This window comes from Castor canadensis, chromosome 1 (genome assembly GCF_047511655.1).
Source record: "Castor canadensis chromosome 1, mCasCan1.hap1v2, whole genome shotgun sequence".
NCBI classification, from domain to species: Eukaryota; Metazoa; Chordata; class Mammalia; order Rodentia; family Castoridae; genus Castor; species Castor canadensis.
In genome coordinates, this window is record NC_133386.1 from 127,061,666 (window position 1) to 127,085,731 (window position 24,066).

At 32.9% G+C, this 24,066-nt stretch overlaps 1 protein-coding gene across 13 annotated transcripts in view; it reads left to right on the forward strand.

Moving 5' to 3' along the window:
- Nucleotides 1-24,066, forward strand: part of Tenm4 (teneurin transmembrane protein 4) — a 2,881,475-nt gene that overhangs the window by 721,044 nt on the left and 2,136,365 nt on the right. For all 13 annotated transcript variants that reach the window (XM_074081868.1, XM_074081866.1, XM_074081845.1 and 10 more), the window contains one exon: nucleotides 7,948-8,014. The gene's annotated coding sequence lies outside the window, so the exon portion shown is untranslated. The remainder of the gene's footprint in view (nucleotides 1-7,947; nucleotides 8,015-24,066) is intronic.

Sequence of the window (24,066 nt, forward strand, 5' to 3'; positions counted from 1 at the left end):
GAGACAAAATATCACACTGTATTTCATAAACAGGAGCTAATAGCTGGGCACTGTGACTCGCTCCTGCAATCCTAACTACTCAGGAGGCACAAGTCATGAGGATCATGTTTTGAAGCTAGCTCAGGCAAAGAGTTTGAGAGGACATTTCTTAAAAATGCACATATGTGGAATACAGGCCAAATACAAATACAAGCAATAGTATATATTTTTGCATATATACACAAATATATACAAAACAATTACTCTAAAGTGGGACTGGTAGAGGAGATTAACAGAGGAGGAAAAGAAGGAAAGAAAGTGAATAATAAGTATATCACATCTGTGAAGGAACAAGACAAAAGGAAACACACTGAACCTGTTAAACAATGCAGGATGGGGAAAGGGTAAGAAAATGCAGTTGAGTTAAGACCAATGCGTGTATAGAAATAATACTAAGACAAAAATCCCAGTGAACAATGAACAAAATCCTGAACAATAAAGGGCAAGAATGAAAAGCAGGCCATCCTAAGGGGAGGGCACTAATTGGAGAGAGGGTAAAAGAAAGAAACAAAGGAGGTGAATATAGTTGATGTACTTTCTATATAAGAATGAATATACTATATTTAAATCCTTGAAACCACCATAAAATAAGGACTAAGGTAGAAAGGAGAAAAAATAGCTGAGATGAATCAATTTGGGTTATAAAACATATACGTGAAAATGTCATAATGAAATTCCCTATATAGCTATTTTAAACAAACAAAAATGTCTTTTTTTCAAAAATGAAGGACAGGAAGGTAAAACAGGTCCTATCTGGGGGTTGATACCACTGGGAGGGTGGAAAACATAAAGACAAGTTGAAGGAGGGTGAATATGTTAGAAATATTATATACGTGTGTGAAAATGGAGCAATGAGACCTACTGAAACCATTCTGAGAAAGGCGAGATGAGTATAAAGGAGAATGATGGAAAGCATGAAATCTAGGTAAGGTATATTGCAAGCACATTTGCAAATGTCACGATGTACCAACAGCCAACAATAATAATCTAATAAATAATCAAGTATATAAAAAGGAAAATACCCAACATGCCTAAAAGGGAATGGCAGAGTGGCTCAAGAGGTAGAGTTCCTGCCTAGCAATTGTGAGGCCCTGAATTCAAACTCTAGCAACACTAAATAAATAAATTAATTAAATAAATAAGCACATACATACATACATGTATACAAATGTTATATGTCAATCAAGACAATAGAAAATTAATTTTAAAAACTTTGCCATCATGAAACATCCATTGTGGCTTAGGAAACAGATAACAAGTAAACAAAATAAGGTATAAAATAATGTTGATATTCAATAAAATATGAGAAAATTAATAATTGGTGACAAGTTACATGCAAATTGTTTCAAATTGTGCACAGAAAATAAATCATCAAAGATTATTCAGACTCACTTTAAACCACAGCCTTTCTTCTGTGCTGGAGGCATGGCTCAAGCCTAGCTTCAGGTGCCTAAGCACCTGCCTAGAATGCACAAAACTCTGAGTTCAAACCCAGTACCCAGCACCATTGAAAAAAAGGGAAAAGATACCTCAGAGGTTCCTACATGGACTATTACAGTCACTATAACTGGATCTAGCAGATTCTATATTTTTACCTGCTGAAGGTATGTATATATTTTTTCTTGCTACTCACTATTCTATTGCACATTGATGAACAGGTCGTATCTTACCTTTCTGACCCTATTCAGGTTACAAAATACTTGTAGTTAAGCATGGGAATTTAAATTTCTGTACTTTTTATCATGTGTGTTATTCTAATAAGAGAAACACTTTCTTTTCCATTATTTTATTGTACTATCAATTATATAGATGTGTACAATATGTCAGATTATGACCTAAAGTAGCATACTGCTGTATTATGATTAATACTAGAAGTATCTGGAAAAGAACTGTGGCAAACAAAAAGAGTATGAACAAAACTAATAATTTCATTTTTACCTGAGAAATTTTTTCAAGAGTGAAGTTAAAAAACAAGGAACAAGTCTGATTAAAATTAAACTCAATTCAACATTGCTTAGTAAGAAATCCCCACTTTTCTCACACCGACAATTTTTTTCCTCTGTTTTGATGTTACTAAAAGATAGCTAATTGATGTCTCAGGGTTCAAAATAATGTTCCTTCTGTAGCCTTGTCTCAAGGTTTAGAAGCTTGCATATTAAAATTTGATGACAGAATTATTGCTTACAATCCTTCATATTTCACTCCAGCTACTATAGGATATGATGCATACATATATTTAAAAAGCATTGTAATATAACTCAATTACAGGAACTAAACTCAAATTGTGTTCTCCCCTTGACCATTTATTCCTCTCCAAGTCTTTGACACAGACTTTTTAATTTTGTATTTGTTCTCCAATAGTATGTATAATTCCACTGAAAGCTGCTGTTTTCTGAACACCATCATGGTCACAGTTAGTTAAATATTTAATGCCACCAACCACAAGGCAGAGCATTCAATGAGCATGAACTGTACTATAAAACCACGGTAATGGGTTTAGATCCCTGGGGTCACTACTGTGCTCTCTACTGATACAGTAAATGAGAGAAAAGTCTCATTAAGATGCAAGAGTAAATAGAAATCTGTCCTGCTACATCCACTGACAAGATTAATTATAGATCTCTGAACCTGATGTGTTTTCTTAATATCTTGCATCACTTTACTAGTCTGAAGCCAAGCTAAAATATTAGGCATAGATTTCTATAATTCTGGGTGATTTTGCTTTCCAGAGTGACCCTTTTCTACACATTTTAAGTTTGGGTAACTTACTGAGTCTCACTAAAAGCTTCCATTACTGGTTTGTCATTATTTGTTACATCTGTCCCCTGAAATTAGGACAATCTTTTTGCAATAGTAGCAGAATGCTGAAAGGAGGCCAGGGTCCTCTCTATGAGGAAATTCAGCTCTTCTCTCTTAGGCATAGATCCTCAAGTGAAAGCAAAGGCATTAAAAACAGCAGAAATAATTATCAAGATATTTTCCCTTGTGAATAAGATAAATCTGCCTTTTAAAAAAGACCCATATAATCTTTTTAAAGCTCAAATTATGGCCTGATTAAAGCCAACATAATATGTGTATAAAGAAAGATGTTATATCTGAAACAGTCTTAAGGCAGAAGATTACAGTAAGATAGACATAAATAAAATTGAATTTTTATATCAATGTTTACAAAAGATATAAAGCTATTTAATTTCTTTGACCTCTAGTTTCCTTAGTTATAAAATGGAAAATATAATACAAAACCTTGGGTTTTTATGGTGATTACATAATATGATATAAAGAAGGTGATTATCAATCCCAATGTTTGGCCCTACGCTGTCAGTAAATATCAGATTAAAAATGAAAATGCAATTTGATACATTGTAAAGTGTTTTTCTAAGACTTCTATTGACTCACCCTTTTAAACAGAAATTCATGAAGTAAACTTGATATGAATCTTTATAGCTGACCCTAATGAACACTTAAAGCTCCTTATTTCATTATGAGACATCTTTATGATGGGTGCATGGGGTACTATTTATTGATACACTGTATTCAACATTGTTAGTAAGACACTTCTACCCACTAAGAGGCTTTATTTTTCTCATCTTCTTTAATATGCAAAGTAATATTCTTAGCTACAGTATGTAGTAAGGTCCAACTGGATCTTTTGCACCATCTTCTTTAGGTTTCTCTCCCAAGGAGTGATCTCCTTTCTCTCTAAAACATGGACCAAACTCCTAACTCTCTTTAAGGCAACACTGCAAAAAGCTCCATTTCTGCCACTGGTTCCACTTACCTCTGACTTTCTTGAATCCATTTTCTTTCTAATCATAAGCAATATGATGATATTAATGATGAAGACAATAATTATGTTGATGGTGCAGAAAAAGATCATCAACATATTTCTCTGGATTTGGAGATGGGCTATATACCTTAGTATAAAGAAAGATAAAGTCCAGGCATCAAATCTCTTGTGGAAGTCAAATCACAGAGTGACTCAGAGGCAGAGGTGAAAGCAGTATTCATAGCAAGTTGACTAGAAGAATCTGAGTCCTAGCATAGGTTGGGTAGAAATCGGTAAAAGAGGATGTTGTCTAAAAAAATAAAGGTTAATACAAGGGAAGCAAGTTCAGTGAAGAATCAAGTCAATGAAGTATTATATTTGGGAAGTTATATTTATAAACATATTAGATTTCTTTAGGTTAGGAAAAAATCCTTATTGGAACTAAATCAGGCAGAATGCCCAACTCTTGTTTTCATCAAACTCTCATCAACATCATCATCATTTGTCATTATGTTTTTAGAAAAACACAAAAGTAGACTAGTATTGCACTGCAATTATTCAAAACATACAGATAAGCAAACCTTGAATTTTTATTCAGCTGGTGGATTATTTATTGATTTTTTGAGATATAATTCACATAACATAAAATATCATGTAACATAAATGTTACCATTACAAGGGATACAGTTCAATGTTAATGAATAGAATTCAAAGGTTTTCCTCTCTCTTCTGTCATATACAAAAATAGCCTTATTCTTTTTCTCACTATTTGAACTTTTGTTGAAAACCTGCAGGCAGTTTCAACTTCAGAATGATTCCTACTAATCTGAATGTGTTAGTTCCTCACTGTTTCATTTTAGCATAAATGCAGTGACTAATCAGCTTATGTACAACATTTGAGTCCCTGTAAGCTAAAATTAGGGTTAGCAAGGATGCATTCTTACCAAAGGACTTAGTGGAGAATCCATTTCCTTGCTTTTCCAATTTCTGGAGGACATTTGTCTCCTTAATTTATGGTTTCTTCCTTCATCTTCAAATCCAGCAAGATCAATTCTTTCACAGTCGTGTCCCTCTTGTCTTCATCCTTCAGACCCTATGGCTCCATTTGGTCCCACCCAGATAATCCATGACAATAGTTTCATCTCAACATTCTTAATTACATTTCAAAATCCCTACTAACAAATCCAGGAACATTCACAGGTTATAGGAATTAGGGCAAGAGCACGTTGGGCTGGGAGGAGCACCATTATTTGTCTTTCTACACCTAGATTTGCAATCATAGTTTATATTGTATGAATAACATCATTGTGGTGTTTTTAGAAGTGTCCCAGGAGATCCCTCACCTCTAGTGAAATTTTCTTTGTCATCTCCCTGGATTCGTAACACATGAAATTTAAAAGCCCTCTCTGAAATACATGCTAGTGACCAAGCACATTGGACTTCCTTTCACTGTGCTAGCCCCAGCTGAAATGCATTCCTTTTACCAATTTGCACAAAAAAAAATATATTTGTTACCTTATTTTTTACTTGTCTCCATTTTATGGACTATTTGGATGTTTCTAGGGATGGCCGTCTATCTCACTGATCCCTTATTTATTTTTCTCATTCCAACTTGATCCTCCCTCCTCTTATCCTCCTATCTCAGAGCACTGTGGCATCCCCAAATTCTCTACCTTTTATATGCAGAGTAGCTCATATTTGGACAACTTTAATTATCAAACTTGAAAAGCTATACCAAAGCATATCAGAGAAAAAGGCCTCCATGTAAGAAGATTCTGTGTCCACCGAAAGTAGTTGTGACTATAGCTGCCAAAAGTGTTTTTTATTATAAATATAATAGTATAATTTATATAAATGAAGATTATTATCATAATCATTCAAAGTGATGCAAAGTTTCTTATTTGAGTACACATTTGACAGGAATATATGAGTATTCTTACTTATTGCTATTTATCACTTATTAAGTACTTGCTTTTATTAAGTACTATGTACCCAGTACTTTGTTAATTGTAAATTCAAAAAGAGAGGAATAAAGCATAAGATCTTAATGGCACTAAATAAAAGTGTTGACATATGATGTATCTGAAAGATAATAATGATTTACTAAACCAACTTCTTAAAGACAAAAACCTACTACATTGAGATAACAGGAATTTTAGCTGCTCTACGCATCTATCATGTATATACACCTTGGAAATGAGAGCTATGATATAGCAGAAATTATATACTTCTTGTTTTCATGACTTCATCCTTGGCTAACATATATTAAACAATAAAACCAAAGTTTATGGAATGATTAAACAAATATACATAGCAAAATATTTACCAAAAATATTTACAACTACCATTGATGGCCATTTACTATGTTATATTACTGTGATAAACTCTGTGTATATATAAACTTTTTTTTCCCTATTACACTTTTAAGAATAAAATTCAGGGAGATTAGTGACTTGTCTATGGTTGCGTAGCTACATATAACTTTCTTCTTGGTGATTACCCTGAACCGCTCTTCTTCTTGGTGATTACCCTGATCCGCTCCTTACTTAGCTATCATACTTAACTACAATTATCTTATGGTCTTTCTGGCTCCTTTACTAGACTCTAAAAACATAGTAGCTTTTAACGTGTGTTTTTCTACATCACAAGTGCTAATTTCAGACACTGTCAAAGAGAATATGTTCAGTAACTGCTTTGGGATTGAAATGATTCAACTTTGAAGAGTTCCCTCAAGATAAGGAATCAGAGCAAGAAGATTTGGAAATGAGGAGAGCTGTACCCCATTAGATACAGAAGCAAATTGAGCTGTGCCAACTGGGTTATGCCCAACTCCTACGTTCTTTTCCTGATAGATAATGTTAGAAAACAATGATGTTTTAAGTGAGGGTCAGCTTCAATATCAATGTCAAGTTAAGTAAAAGTATCAAATCAAATGCTACCACATACACAGAAATTTATTAAGCAGACATTCACGAGTCATCAAACACAAAGCAGTTCATGCAGTATATGCTGTAATCTTAAAGCCATGTGGTGCTTTTGGGTATCTTAATCACCACCTGGTATGAACTTTTCTCTTTTGGTGGATGTGAGCAAAGACAAGATGTTGTAACTCTTGTAGCTGTCATTAAGCAATGACAAATTCTCCTACACAAACGCTGAGCATAGGTCACCTGAGGACCAAGCTGTGCCCGCCATTCTCAAGGACAATTCACAGGCCTCACTCAGTTCTCACAGTTCTAGAGGAAAGGGGAGTCTTATAAAAGTTAATGAGAAAATTCACATGTATCAAACACCTCCATTTCAGTAATGAGACTCACTATGTAATAATCGTCATTCTAATTAACAAGTCAATAATACCACATATCCAAATTCATTTTTGACATTTATCAAAATAATTTCTAAAGCCTGAGGTGTGGACCCAGAAGTGACTAGCAGAAGGCTGTGTGGTTGACTCTAGATGCTAGTCTTTCTGCTATAATGACAAATGAACACCACATGAATGTGAGTCTGGATCAGGGTTCTATCTTAGATTTGTATCTTTTTTTCACACTCATAATATCGAACCATATATGGTAATATATATACATATATATATATATATACGTATATACATATATAGATATTTGATTTTGTGCATGTGAATTTGTATTATCGACTTGACTTGGGTCTCCTCCAAAGGCTATCTACTCTCTAGAACTGGGGGGTTCCAGGTTTCTTATCAGTGCCTTCAATAGGTTCTCCAGAAGCTGAACTTCCTGGGAAGTCTCATTTTTAACCCCATTTGAATTAAACTTTTTACCACATCTTCAGTTCCAAAATTATTTGTAGACATATTATATAGATAATTCAGATTTATGTTTGCTGTATATGATTAATAAATTTTTTGATGTGTTTTTCCCTTCCCAAATAATTTATAAATGATCTATCTGCCATTTATTTCAAAAAAGTTTTTTCATATTAAGTTCTTTGTACTCTCTTTTTTGCAACTTCATCCCGGTAAAACAACTGGACTCAGTACCGGTGGATACACAGCAAAAGTTGTTGATTGACTCTATAACATTCTATTATGAAGCTGTAATGTAGAAATTTGAAGGTTTCTTTTCCTAATTTCACAATGCCTTTTTCATTTTATATCACACCAGGTAGCTGTCTCACAACGTCAATCTATTGATTCTCACTGCCCTGGTGAAGACGAAACCACCAAATGAGGTATGGCTTTCAGTATCAAAAATTATTCACTCAAAACTAAGCATATACCATGTACCACACACTGAAACTTTTAAAATAGTCTTACGATAGAACTTAAGGCAATTGATTTTGGGAAATTACTAGAAGAAACCATTTTTTTTAAAGACTAAATCTCTTTTGTGGAAAACTATTTATACAAGCATTTGTTAAGCCTTCAGCATTGTAATTTACTCCACCTAATAATTACCCTATCACCATATATTCTGTCTAAATGTCTTTAGTCACAGTCCTTCTAATATAATCTGTGTGTTCATTGTTCTTCTGTTTGATATGCTGGAAGCCCACAGCATCTTCTTATTCTAATCAGTATTTGAATGCATTGTCTGCTGAGATGAAAGTAACAATGATTAGTGAGACAGATGTTTCCCTTGAATGAGAAAATGCAGGGGTTAAAACCACAAATTAAACTGAAAACCCCAGTTTTTGCATGCATTTTTTGAGATGGTGAGATAAAAAATGTTAAGTGAAAATAAGATACTGGTTAAAGTTATGAAAATCTGTGACCTACAAAATACATATGGAAGTAGTTCAGCTGTCCACTCTGGGGAGTGGACCCTCAATTGCAGTATGTTAATAAAATGTAATATTATTTGTCTTTGTGGATAATGATTTTCATGGAAAGTGTGGGAGAAACCTGGAAAAGACAAGCATAACAATCAGAACTTCATGTAAAGTGCATTAGAATATAGTAGATGGATTAAAAGAGCCTATGAATGATTACGTTATTTATTGGTATATAATTATTATTATTTGATGTTTTTCTCATATTGGATGAAACTCTAAATGTCAGTTTGTGACATTTAGTTGTCAAAATGTAAAAATTTATAGTAGCTGACTGATTTTCTTCATATTAGCCATATTTGCGTCCTGTTCTATCATTACTCCTTAGTATTTATTCATTGGGACTTTTAATTGTATGAAGTATCAAGAAAAATTTAAAAATGCAATGAACATGTCAATGAAATGACTAATGTTGCAGTTAAGGAAGGAGTTGAGGCCAAAGTGATTCTCTTCCCATCCCCAATTTGTTGTAAAAGAAAATGTTGTAATTCATGCTTCTGTTTACTCTTTGTGTTAATCCCTTTCTTACACCTTCATAAACACTTTCTGAGAATAGGTAAGTGATTAAAGCTGCAAGATAAGGATGATTAATCCAGACTGGTGGTGGATGTCTAGTTAACAAATATCTCAAGGGACAGCACAGGGTGAATATTAAAAGCAGTTTAGGATGCAAGTTACCATCAATTGAAGAGTGACAAAATGATTTTCTGAGTGCAACAGTCTCAGTTGTCAGGATGATTTTTAGAGTGAGTCTTTAATTTGTTTGAGTTGCTTAAACAATTATTAATAAGAGGATAAGGACTTTGGGTTGGAATGATTCCCCTGACTACTGACCTGCTCGGAGTTTGAGGGAAATCACTGTCCAGTTCTCTTCAGATTATGGGACCATGGGTGTAATTTCTTTCATTAAAGCTTCATTCATATGGAATTAGGAGATTAAAAGGTTCATTTTTGACATTAATACCCATGATTAAGAGGTTATTAGCCTTCCTAGTCTAGAGGGGACATTACAGTCAAATTCTGTGCTTCATGATGCCTTTAATACTTCATAGCTTACAACCCTCACTCTAGCGTATAGCATCGTTACCGCTTCTGACAATAGCAATCTACTTAATACATGCTTTTGTTTATTTTAACTTCATTAAATTAGCTAAAGTCTTTCAGTCAAGCTCATATTGAAAAATAGAAAGAAAGAAAGAAAGAAAGAAAGAAAGAAAGAGAAAAGGAAGGAAAGAAGGAAGGAAGGAAGATAGAAAGAAAGCTTTGCAATGCATACCATTGCCTTCACGATTTTGGGTAAACCACTTATACCCTCCTCCTTCCTATTCACTGGATAAAGGGCACCTGTTAGAGAAAAACTAGCTCCTTTTTTGCAGTGATTTAATATCTTTGTTCTTTCTTTTTTAATACTGTTTTGCTACCATAAAATATATTAAAATAAGTTTTTATTATTGTATCTGCTATCAGGTCGTATGAATCTCTTTACTGGATAAACAGACTACAAATTTACACACATATTAACTTAGGGTCAAGTCCCACTGTCTCTTTTGTTTTTTTTACTAACTGAGATTCATGAGCAAGTTAGTTAAATTTTCCTCACTAGAGTTTTTGCGTCGCAGGTTGAGAATAATGCTATTACATAAAAGGGCTTTTTCAACGATTGAACTAGAAAACATATTTTAACCTCTTAATTTATTATACTGAGTAACAGAGATCAAGTATTAAAAATGTGAGCTGTATCATGAAATTTTTTTAGATTATTAAGGAAAGAGAAAGATGCCATGGAAAATAAGAATGGCATATCTGCTTTCAAATCAGTATAGGAAAAAGTCTTAACACTAAAGTATACTGAATATGGTTTGAGTGAGGAGATTTGCAGTGCCTCAGGTGTTTATCATTGTTGATTATCATTATAAACACGAAAACAACTTCTAGCAGTGAATGATCTATAGAGGAAGTTCGATATCTGAAAACGTCATGGTAAAAGTGACTCTGGTTATCATCAAGTCCAAAAATTGGTTTTGAGACTATGTTTTATTGACTTTTTTCATTTAGTTTGATTTCTTAGCTGAAACTATGTGTATATATACACACACACACACACACACACACATATATATATATATATATATATATTTCTTGTCCATTCATCTCTCTCACCAACACTGTCCCTGAGTTTCTTCTGAATTCCCTCCAATGCTTGGAAAATATAATTTTAAAGACACTGACCTATTTTTGTCCACTTATTTTTAAGATAGAGGATTGCAAGCCAAAATAGTGAAATGACATACCCAAGGTTATTGAGTGAGGTACAAGTCTAGATACTTGTTTCTGTCTACTGGATGGTGCTAACTCTTATACATTTGTAATTTAGGCAGCAGCAGTAAATTAACTTTTGGAAATGTGACCTTCCTTCCATGATATGCCAACCATATTTTTTGATGGTTGCACAGAAATTAAAGCCATGGTCTTCAAAGTGTAGCTCCTAAAAGCTTGTTAGAAATACAAATTCTTGGGCCTACCTCAAACCTAATGAATCAAAAACTGATAGTAGTGTCCAAAAACTTATGGTTTAATAAGATCTCCAGGTGATTATGATGTTTGCTAAAGCTGGGAGTGAAATGCAATGGCACATGCTTGCCTCGCATGTGCCTGGGCCATATGCCAGCACTGGGAAAAAATTAAAAAGAAAAAAGTTATTACACAATTAGATCCCTATGTGCAATCATTTTAATTACTTGATTGACCACCAAAAGACAAAGCACTATGAAGACAACATTCTGTAAAAAAAAGATTGATAGTAAATTATAAAGCAAAAATTTACTGATCACCTACATATATTAAGTCCACTTTAATTTCTATTAATTCTCATATTTAATCCTCTAACAATGTTCTGAAGCATACTTTATTATCCCAACTCTACTAATGGAAAAACTTAACCAAGATCATTCAAGTGGAGGTTATAGGTCTAGGATTCAAATGAGATGGAGTTGATGCTGAAGTCTTAATTCTTTCTCTTATGCATGAAAGACCACTAGGTTACACATATCTGGAATATCTACAACTCTAGGGGAAAATCTATGCACTTCATTTTCATTGGCCTTTTGGATTTTTTTCATCCTGATTGTTTCTGGTATGCAATACATCTCTCTCTCAATGTCACATGGAAACAATGAGTTGCCATTCTAAAATGAGTATAGCTTTTCTACTCTTTTTCATCTTACTAACATCTTCTTGAATATTAAGCCCTAAATGTCTATATGCTTTCTTAATGATGACAGGCTAATATGTATATACATATTTCTCCAGAAATAAATATAGCTCCAGTACATTCTGTTTTTGGGGCATTTCAAAAGTGTCTGAAAAAATAAATCTTAACCTTAGTTATTAAGTAAATACAATCATGTAAGTATTATATAAATGTAATTACATATGCTAGTAATTGCAGAGATACGTAATGCAAACTTTGGAGCTGCAATACTGGGAATTACAGGCAAGGGTAATTATATACCATGTTCCGTAAACCTTCAAGCTCAAGAAAGAAGTTCATTGATTTTTGTGTTTAAAAAATATATTACATTTCTTATTGTGTTCTGTAGACAGTAAGGTGAATGGGTGGTCTCATTGGAGAAATGCATGATGAGGAGGCATTGTGAAATTAGAGGGTATGCCCATGGTGAAGAGCTGTTAAGATTGCATATCAATTATAGGCCTGGCTGACCTCTCCTAGAAACTAGATTATAATAGCTGGAGAAGGTAAATTTCCCGTGCCCACTCCACATTCTAGAGTATTTATTATAAGGATGGCAGCCATGTAGTACTTGGTAAAGTTCTGGACCATGGAATTTGACTGGATAGGTTTTAAAAGAAGCTTCCAGAGAAGAAAAGATAAATATGGAAGAGTAGAACAGTAGCAAAAAAGTAGATGCATTATCAACCCTCAAAGACCTGTGTCCAGTATTATATCTGAAGGGTAATATTCAGTGTATTTTTTCTGAGAAAAACAGAAATGTTTCAGTAAGATCAGCTTTGAAAACTTATGGAAGCAAAAATTCAAGTACTTAATCTGACTGATGACACATAAGTGTTTAAAGGTAAATCAGCTAACTTTTAGTCTCGGGACTCAGAGGACTTCTTTTTTATAGGGTAAATGTAGCAATCTCATGCATTGTGTCCAATATTCTATTCTAGGTAAAGCCTTGTTCATGTTTCTAAGCAAATGTCTCTCTGGTTTCTTTTTGTCTCTTTACCTCCAGTGCTATTGCTACCATCATCTCCACCCTTGAAAGATAGCAATTGCTTCCTTGCTGCTTGACTAACTGCTATTTACTCTACCCATAGTCTGTTGTACACACTGCAGCCAAAGTAAATAAACCTCCAATCACTTCAATTGCTTTTAGGAAAATTATTAAACCACTTAATATGGCCTATATGATTCTGAATGCACTTATCTTTGCTTACTTCTGAGGACACATCTGATCCTCGTATCGTTTGCTCACACTGGAAATCTACACAATCAATTTTCAGCTCCTCTAGATGACATGACTACTCAGGTCTCTTCTACCCTGAGAGCATTCTCCTTTCCTGTTTCAGTCTTAAAGTTTTCAAAGCTAATTACATGAATAAAAATATTAAATATAAATGATCTAAACACTCCAAATAAAAGTCAGAGATTATGAAATTAGATAAAAATCAAATACCAAGTATAAGTACTGTGTGTTAAATATAGGGATACAAATAGGGTAAAAGCAAAAAAAATTGATACGAAAAAAGAAACATGCATCATGCTAATACTAAGCTGCTAAAGAAAGCCTAAGTAGTTGCAGTAATGCCAAAGTAGATTTCAGACAGAGAATATCATCAGGAAGAAAGAGAATCAGCTCATTAAAGTGTAAGTAACAATCCTAAATCATTATGTACCTAATAGCTTAGGCGGATAATTTATCTTCAAAATATATGAAGCAAAAACTATCAGAATAGCAATTTGAAATCAATAAATTTGCAATCCTAATTTGATATTTCAATACCTCACTCATAACAAATATAAGTAAAGAGAAAATAAGCAAGTTTATAGATGACCTAAACAACACTAAAACTGTATCTTTGCTTAATTAACAAAATACTTCACCCAATTATAATATAAGACATTATTTTCAAGTATGTGTTGAATATTTGGGAAGATAGATCATATTCTGAATGATAAATATATTTGAATAAATTTAGAATACTTCAAGTCACATAGACACTTTCTCTGATCAAAAATAAATGAAATTAGAAATCTCTAATAATTGGAATATCCCCAATTATTTGAAAGCCAATTAAGACTTTTCTAAATAACCCATAGCTCACAGAAGATATCAAGAGAAAAATTAGGAAATATTTTGAATGGATAAAAGTGAGATTCAAGAGATCATAAGTTGAGGAATTTACCATGATAGATATTTTAAAAATTAATAGCATAAAATATTTTAGCTTCCACTGTAAGAAACTGAAGCAAGAATAAACTCAACGCAAAGTAAGCTAAGACAGGAAATAATGATGATTCTATGCACTTTCCTCAATAAAATAGAAGACACAAAACAGTGAGAAAACTGGTGAAACTGGAAGCTTATTCTTTGAAAAGATAAAATTGATAAACCTGTAGTTAGATTGATCTAGAATAACAAATTAGTATATATGACCAAAATCAACAAAATAAGAAGTGAATATTAGGAAAAACTTCATGACAATAAATTTGACAACTCAGATGAAATGAATAAATCTCTTCAAAGTGAGTTAGATAGTATCCTTCAAAATACTGTTTATAGATATAATTGTTAAAAATCTCTGGATGAAATACTTCTGGATTTATGTTAGATTCTGAGCTCAATGGACTGGTGAGATTTATTCATAGAGAAATGTGGGAAGGGCATACAAAGACAGAAGTAGATTGGAGCTACACTGCCACAAGCCAGGATATACCAGCAGTCACCAGAAGCTGAACAATAAAATGAAAAAATCTATCGCAGAACTTTCAGAGGGAGTTTGATCCTGTCAACCTTTATTTTGGACTTCTGGTCACCAGACTGCAAGAAATAAATTGTTATTATTGTAAACCACCAAGTCTGTGATTTTTAAAATGTCAGTTCTAGAAAACTATTATACTCACTCAGAAATAAATACATAAATTTTATAATCTCATAGTTATTTTAAAAAATTAAATTTATACTTAATATGCTTCCCACAAAAAAGTCTTGACCAGAATGACTTTACTTGTTAATTCTACTGAGCATTTAAAGAGAAGTAGTATTGAATAATTCTATATTATTTTTATAGGAAATTGAAAAGCTATATTCCCAACTAATTATTTTAAATCAGTATGACTTTGACAACTAAACTAGACAAAGACATTACCATAAGCTTATATTCCTTATGAACATGTATGAAAAATTTCATGACAAAATGGAGACACAGTAAGATTTATATAGGAATGCAAAGTTGACTTACTATTTGAAAATCAATTAATGGAACTTATCATGCTAACTGATTAAAAAGTAAATGGTATGACCAGCTTTACAGAGGCAGAAAAAGTATTTGAAAAAATCAAAGTACATTCCTGATAAAAACTCTCATTAAACTTTGGCAAGATGAGAATTTACTGAACTGACCAGAAAATGGTTGAAGACTAAAAATGACCCCCCACAATCAAAAACAAAGTAAAGCTGTATCCTCTCACCACGAGAATTCAAAATTCAGCTAAAAGTTTCCAATAAGTGCAATGAGAGGTTAAATAAAAGAAAGAAGGAAGGTATGAATGGAAGGTGAGAGGGAAGGAAGAAAAGAAACTAAAGAAGGAAGGGAGGAAAGGAGAGAGGAAAACAGAGATAGGGAGTGGAAAGAGGGGGCCATAGGAGGAGGAAATGAGACAGGACAAGGTTGAAAGAAGGGAAAAGGATAAGAAGAAGAAGGAGAAGGAAGAGAAGAAAACTTTGTAGGAGGAGGGAATGAAGGAATCCAGATTGGAATAGAAAAAGTAAATTTGTCTTTATTTCAAAGGTGGCATTATTTTATATGTAGAGAACACTATAGAGATTACAAAATGTTTACCAGAAATGAAAAATTATTTAACAAGGCAGCAGAATGCAAACAAAGGTGAAAATTTAATTTTTAAAATACTAAAAGTTGAAATACATAGGGATCAATCTGACAGAATATGTGCAAGACATGTATGGAAAGCAAAATATACTTCTGAAAATATTTTAAAGAAAGGTTAAATAAATGAAGAGATGTTCTGTGTTCATAAATTAAAAGATTCAGTATTAAGATCATAGTTATCCTTTAATTTATAGATTCAATGAAATCTCAAGAAAAGTTTCATCGATAGTTTTGGCAAAATTTGACAAAATGATTCTAAAATTCATATGTCAATTCAAAGTATTTCAAGCAGCCAAAAGTAACTTGAAAAAGAAGTGTAAACCTTGAAAAATTATACTGAGTTCAAGTCTCATTATAATGCTACAGGAACAGACAGAATGGTAATGACATAAAGATAGACATAGAGATCAATGAAAAGAATAGAGGTCCACAGAAGTACATCAATACATTTATGAACAATTGATTTTTGACACAATGAATTCAATGGAGAAAAGACTGTCTTTTTAATAAACAATTTTGGAAAAATTGGATATTCACATAAAACTATGAAGCTGTTTCCATACTTTTCACTGTATTTAAAAAAACTAACTCAAAATGGATTTCATAATCTAAAAGGAAAATGTAAAACTAAAAAAAATTAGGAGAAAACATAGGGCAAAGGTGCTTGCAATGTTCAGAAGTCAAAAACAAAATTATAACAAGTAAATAGGCAAGAGATTTTTATAGACAGCCCCTATACGAATGGCAAATAAGTATTAGTAATTAATTGTTAGGGACATACAAATTAAAACTATAATAGGTGCCTATATACACCCATTAGAATGTCTAAAATTAAAAAGAATTACCACATCATATGTTGGGAAGAATGTGAAATAAGTGGAATTCATACATAATGCTGGTATATGTATGAAAGCTTGGAAAAACATTTTGGAAATTTCTTAGAAAGTTCAAAATATCTCCCATGAGGCTCCTTCAATTCAGTCAACATGCTCATTCATCAAACTTACAGATTATTCACAACAGCATTATTTTTAATGTACCCAAATTGGAAACTACCCACATGTCCATTATTGGATAGGTAATGAATATATAAACTATGGCATTGACACACAATGCAATTATGTAATAAAAACCAATAAAAGGAATGAACCTTTGATAAAAGGAAGAACACAGAAGAAATATAATAATTATGCTGAAACAAAAAGCTAATTTAAAAAATAGCAAATGTATAGTTTTTGCTTATGTAAAACTCTAGAAAATGCAAAGTAATCTTTAATAACTGCAAAAAGAAAAGTGAATAGTTGCTTCTATACTTAGGGTTGGCCAGCAAAAGAAATTAAAAAGCATGGGAGAATTTGGGGGAGTTTGGAGTTCCAAATCACAGATTTGGAAGCATAAAAATTAAAAATTGACTCTAACAATGGCAGGAGCCAGAGCAAAGGTGGTATATAAGGCTTTTCTCCATTCTGCCCAGGCCCATGAAGGCTTTTAGTGTGATAATGACATGATTTGCATTTTTGCCATGTAACTAACAGCAGTGAAGGGAGAAGATGGCATCATGCACACCTTTTAAAATGGCAATGGAAATACAAGAGACATTCTAAATAATCTCTGCAGGATTGCTAGTGAAACAAATTAACATACATTTGAAAAAGTGCTGTTGGGTTTAGAGATTTATTCTATAGCAATTAAAACAAATTGGCCAGCACTGGCATACAAACTTGACAGTGGCAGAATCATTATTTAAACCAAGCCTGTCTCATTTCAAAATCCATTTCACTTTTCTGATATGTAGGTTCTCCACAACTGGATTCAAATCTGATTTCAAAGCCTAGAAATGATGAAGATTCATGCAATCAAATGAGAATTTTCAGAACTTCCCTCAAATCAGAAGGTTGGCTAAATGTTAAATAATGACTGGGTCTGCTGTGGCAGCTCTGAATAGAAGCTGAACAGACTATTTTTCTCTAGCTGAAACATGCTTTCTACTCACAGATTACATCTGTACCTCTTTATTTGAAAATATGAATTGGATTCTAAGATCATCTCCAAAGCTGCTCAGTTTGAAAGTGATGAGAATGCTGATTGTCTGTCTTACTTAACAACAGTGAATTCAATAGGTCAGGATAGTACATCTGGGCACAGAGTTCCTTATTGGTTCAGGAACAGCAATTCTAAGCTAACCTAAATTAGACTGTTTCTCAAGGGATTGCTAAGAGTAGAGAGAGTAGAAAGCAAGAATGCCAAACTAAAATTAATTCAGCAAAAGAGAGGTTAAACTCTAAATTTAGTAGTCTTTCTGGAAATCTGAAAAGCAGTTACGTCTCTATTCTATTCTATTTGGAAACCTTTGAAGAAATTCGACATTTTGACAATCTGAAGTGTCAGTTATTCATTTTCTGGCAAATGCATATAAACCTACATGAAACATGCCTTTTTTTAATTTTTCAAGACTGTTGAACCAAAGCCCTCATTGGACATCAGCTAACAGTACTAATCAAAACTTTAATAATAGACTTGTCAATTACCCTTTTTAGTATAACTTAGATGGGTCTGTAGACTGCTTATCTAGTGTTCATCCAAAAGAATGAGCAATGATTGTTTCAATCCTGCAGCAAAATTTTTGAAGAAATGGCAAGGAAGAAAACTAAAATTTACTTAATCTTGGAAATGTCCTCATTTACTAGTTTATTAGCAATTATTGAATGTCCTGTATACCATCACAAATTGAGCAGAATAATAAAAATACACATGAGATCCTCTCCTGTTGTTCACAGGGCTCATGGTGGGAATTAGTATATCAGAAAGATTAAAATGTATATTGGCCTTAGACAAATTTAATTCAAATACTGTCTTCCCCTACATGAGCTCTGTGATAATCTTCTTTTCATTCTTCTTGTTTTTTCTAGTGTAATTAGCAGCCATATAATAGCAACTATAATATATGAACAGAAATATAAGAGCAATACACACTTCAACAGTTGTCAGTGAGGACCACATGATATTGTACCTCAAAGCCACTTTTAACTCAATAACATGCAGTGTATGCAACATAATTTCCTACATCAGAGCTCATTATATGATTGTGGATTAGTGGGATTAACTTTGGGTCAGATACTTTGTGTATGCTATTTCATTTAGCCTTCATAAAAGTCTACTATTATTCTCACTTTACCAATGAGTTAACTGGTCCACAGAAAATCTAAGAAACTTTCTTAAGTCACTCAGTAAATAGCATCAAGTTTACCCTGGTCCCCAAACCTACATGGTCTCCATTTGACAATGCTACTTTTCAAGTTAAAATTAAGAGGAAATTATACTGTAAGAAATATCCATTTATAAGTGAAAATTATTTGATAGAGTTCTATTACTAAATAAATATGCATATTTACATGAATATCCAAATATGGAATCAAATTATGAAAGAAAATGTATATTTTCTTATACAAAAATATGATTTACCAAAGAATTTCCTATTGACTATGCCCTCTCTTTTCATCAGTCCTTATACAAACAAGCAGTGGTTGATTTTCCAGCTATATGTATGGCAATTAACTGGCTAAACCAAAATTTGATAGTGATCTGGAACCAAGAATTGCTTCTTCTTAAAAATTCCATTCAGAGCTTTACCTATTAAGCACAAATATTTATAATCCCCTTTAAAACCTATGAAGAAGTTTGGCCCATCTTTATTAATGACACTATTGTACTGTGGTTGAGTGAGGACAGATAAGTGATTATACCTCGAGATACTCAAAGTTAGAGATGTTTTCACTCTCAATTGCTCTCTAGCTGAGTAGTCACAGATAGGCTAATCTTTTGGGTTCTTTTTAATGAACTTTAAGATAGAAATAATATGTATGGGGTTAATTTGAGGATTACATAAGATCATGGCACAGATGAATTAGCCCAGAGCCTGGCAAAGTAGCAGTATTCTGAATAAATTGAGTGTGGTTATCAGTTTTTGTGTAGGTCTCAAGAGTCCAAGAGAAATTGTCTGCCAAATAGCAATATACTAGCATAGATAAATCTATGGGATAGTTAAATTTAAGTCAGCAATATATATGTTAGTTATGTATACAATTTATTTTAATTCAGTGATATATATGTCAGTTATATATACAAAATCAATTATCTATTTATGTATATACACATAGCAATTACTACATATCTCACCAATGAAAAAATCCTTGTGTTTACCCTTGTTCAATTGTAAACTGTACTTTCCAATGAGACAATAGTGGTGGCAGCTGGAGAATTTATAATCAGTAGGGGAACAGAGAAGGTGAGGGAAAAAAATCCAAACTAATCCTTGACCCCAAGTTGTCAGCAAATGTCCCAAGTTCTATATTAGAGTCCTTGATGTGTATTCACAGACACCAAAATGTCTGCAGTGAGATAATTTCTTAATGAAAAATTTTCCTGGATATTATACTATTTTCAACTCTCCTTTAGAGAAGTTTTCAATTAGGCATTAATATGTAGAAATACCTAGAAAACTTCATTTGAACAGAAGGGTTCAGCATATCACTAGTCTTTTCCAAGTACAGTTGATGTAGAAATAAGAATAGGGGTGGAAAGATGTAGGCCTTATGGTTATCAACTAAGAAACCTCACCCTGAAATACTGGCCTCATTGCATTGAGCAGCAGCATATACATCTATAGAACAAGACAGAACTTTTCTATCAAAAGAAAATAACACAACACGCAGATTTTGGTTTCTAATATGATTTTTCAATAAAAGCTACCAAAGCTTCTTGAAGAAGTAGCTGAATTTAGAGCTGGGCCATTTAATTTTCAAGATAAACTCAGGTCGTCTTGTCATATACTCTTATAGTTAGGAATTGCCTAAGAATCAAAAAGATTGCACTATGTTTAAAAGAACACAGAAGACACTGAAAGAGATACTAATAGCCAATTCTTCAAAAATTTGAGCAATAAAATAAATAACATAGATTGGTCTATACCTTTAAGTGTAAAGTCTTTATCAATAAAAATAAAGGCTAGAATAAAAATAAATGGGTGTGAAGGGACAACTCTCTCATACAAAAGAATTTTAAATAATTTATATAAAAAATAACCCCTTTATTCTTTAATTATGGCCCATACTTAGGACTCATAAAGAGTACATACATACATTATGAAAAGGGTAAAAATAGATTCATTGTGAAGAATCTGTCAATATTAACTTACACCGTTAAAATTATCATCATTGGCAAGAAGTCACTTTGATAGCACACACTCTTGATATGTACTGGGCATGGAAGATCGTCTTTACCAAAGCACAACCCCAGCCTCACCATGGGGAAAACAAACACTATGCAAAAGTAAATTGAGGAACATTCTATAACATGCTTGACTATTACACTTCAAAACTCTCAAGATTACCAATGAAAATCTGAGAAATTGCTACAGCCCAGACAAGCCTAGGGAGCTATGACACAATATGGTTTCCTGATTGCAGTCTGGGAGCAGGAAAAGAACATTAAAAAATAAATATACTCTAAATAATGTATGGAGCTTATTTTAAAATACATTGATATTTACTTGCTAATTGTGACAAATGCCCCATGCTTATATACAATGCTAATAACAGAGAAAACACATGTAGACTGTACAATAAATGTGTACAATCATTGCAGCCTTTCTGTAAATGTAAAATTATTCTAGAATAAAGCAGATTACATTAAAGGTATTCCTAAAATGCTATAACTACCTTTAAACCAGTTTTTAATATTTCCTCTTAAATTTTCTCTCTATGGCTAATATGGTAACTACCAGATACATCTGACTACTAAACACTTGAAATATGGTGAATCCAAAATAATCTCTCCTTTAAATATAAAATACATGTGTGATTTTGAAGACTCACTCCATATAAAATATAATACATTATTAAAGATTTTCATATTGAAATAACAATATTTTGGATAGATCAGATTAAATAAAATGTATTAGTAAAATTAATCTTTATTTCTACTTTTTTGACATTTTTTGTTGTTGTCTTTTGGATTTTTTTAATACTGTCTCTCCCAGGTTGGCTTCAAATTTGTGATCCTCCTATCTCTGCCTTCTGAATGCCAGAATTACAGACATGTGGCCTCACATCTGAACTATTTTTTAGTTTTTCAATGTAGCTACTAAAACCTTCAAAATTTTATATGAAGCTTGCCTTATGTTTCAATTGCTCGCATGGCTCTAAGCTATTAACAAAGGCACATTTGATGTTTTGAGTAAGGTAGAGCAGCTGGGGTTATGTTGTATGAATTTACGTAAGTTTTAACAGCAGAAATCTAATAAAAATCGTCAACAATTTTGGCAGGTTTTACATTTAGCTCTTCATTTGCCTGAGATAGACTAGGCCCTATGCATTGTTTAATGCATGGTCTGGGAGTCTAATATCCCACCTCATAATTGTCCACAGGGTCTATATGTTATGATGCCAGATTTCTCTATGTATAATTTTCCCCAAGATTCTTAGTATATACCAAAGACAGACAAGATAGCAAGACATTCTTTCATCTCTTTTAGCTAAAAGTGTAGGTCTTCTGCTGTCTTTGATAATACTGCACCTTAGTTTTTGAGGTTGATGGAAATCAGTCTCATCCAATTTTGAGATACTTGGCAGAAGGGACCATATCTCTTCCATGACAGCAAAAGATGAGACAGAATGTTTGAGACTATATAAGTGCCAGTCCCTGTTAGGGATAAATATAAACCTACTAGGGAATCAAATAACTATAGGCAGAACTGTCAAAGTAATACAAAATAATAGGAAGTTAACAAATGTCACAACGGCAGTACTTATTTATACACAGGTAAAGTTGTTGAGTACACTACTAATTCCAATTACATTTATGCATGTCTGATTTGCAATCTCCCACATTTTCCCAAATAAATATAAAAATTCTCACCAATCTGCCTTGTTATTTGCTGAACTTTCTTCCTAAATTGGTCTCATTCTATTTTCGCCCTTCTAACATTGATGATTGTTAATGACTGGAACTCATTTTATAAAACAAGAGAGGTCCTAGGCAACCAATAGGAAAATAGATTAACTCAGGTCTCCAGTAGATCAAAGGGAAGCACAGCCCTGAAATGGAAGCTTTGAAGTTACATTGGGAAACTAGACTGTTTTAACTTTGCTGCATTCCTATTATTTGGGAGAGGGAACCAAGGGTTACTTTTGGTAGAGCTAATTGAACCCATAAGAGAAATTTTTAAAATTTGGTAAATTATATAATAATTAAGAATTCTTAATAATCAAGAGAGTTTAAAAATGGAGAATCTTAAGAATAGAAGAAGATATTTTCAGTCCTATTTCTTTAAAATAAGTTGTATTCAGAAAAAATAAAAAGCTTCTGTAAATCATTAGGAAAATGTTAGATGGGAAATGATAATGGAAAAATTAGCAAAGGATTTGTTGTTTCACAACAAAGGATATCCAAATGACCATTAAAAAATATGAGTAAGTTCTCAACTTCATTAGTCACCAAGGAATAGAAATGGAAAATGTAATGCTATGAAATTATATACCCATTAGAATAGCTAAAATGTAAACTAGGCGTGGTGGATGGAGCATGTCTATTCTCCTAGCACTTGGGAAGCTCAGTAATGGAGGTAGGGGGAGCTTGAGTTTCAGGTCATCATGAGTAATGAGGCCTTGTCTCAACCAAACAAACAAAAAGAAAAAGAATAGCGAAGATGAACAAGATAGCCAAGTGCAGTGGTTCATGACTATCATTCAGCCTATGTAGGAGGCCATAAATAAGAGAATTGTGGTCTGAGGCTATCCTTAGGCAAAATCATGAGAACCTACCTGAAAAAAAAAAACTAAAAGTAAAAGGACTGGGGGAATGGTTCAAGTGGTAGAGTACATACCCTGCAAGCAGAAGATCCTGAGTTCAAACCTCAATACAACCAAGAATACTAAAAACAACAATATGGAGAATACTAAATTGACAAGGATGTGGGTGATCCAGAAATCTCCCACACTGCTGACTGAGTGTAATTTTAGCCTTATTGGAGAATATTTAATGATATATACTAAAGCCGAACCTAAGTACAACATCAGCAATCCACTCCTAAATAGATATCCAATAGAATGCATTCATGTAGTTTCAAAATCCCAGAATGTATACATTCTAGAAAATTTGTTACAATGCTGGTTATGATATCTCAAATTGGAATGGCAAAATTAGTTATGGCATGTTCACACATGGAATGCTCACTATACAGCAAGGGAATTGAGCAGCCTGCAACTATATTCACAAGTATTGATGAATCTCACAAATTAAATATTAAGGGGAAATTCAGT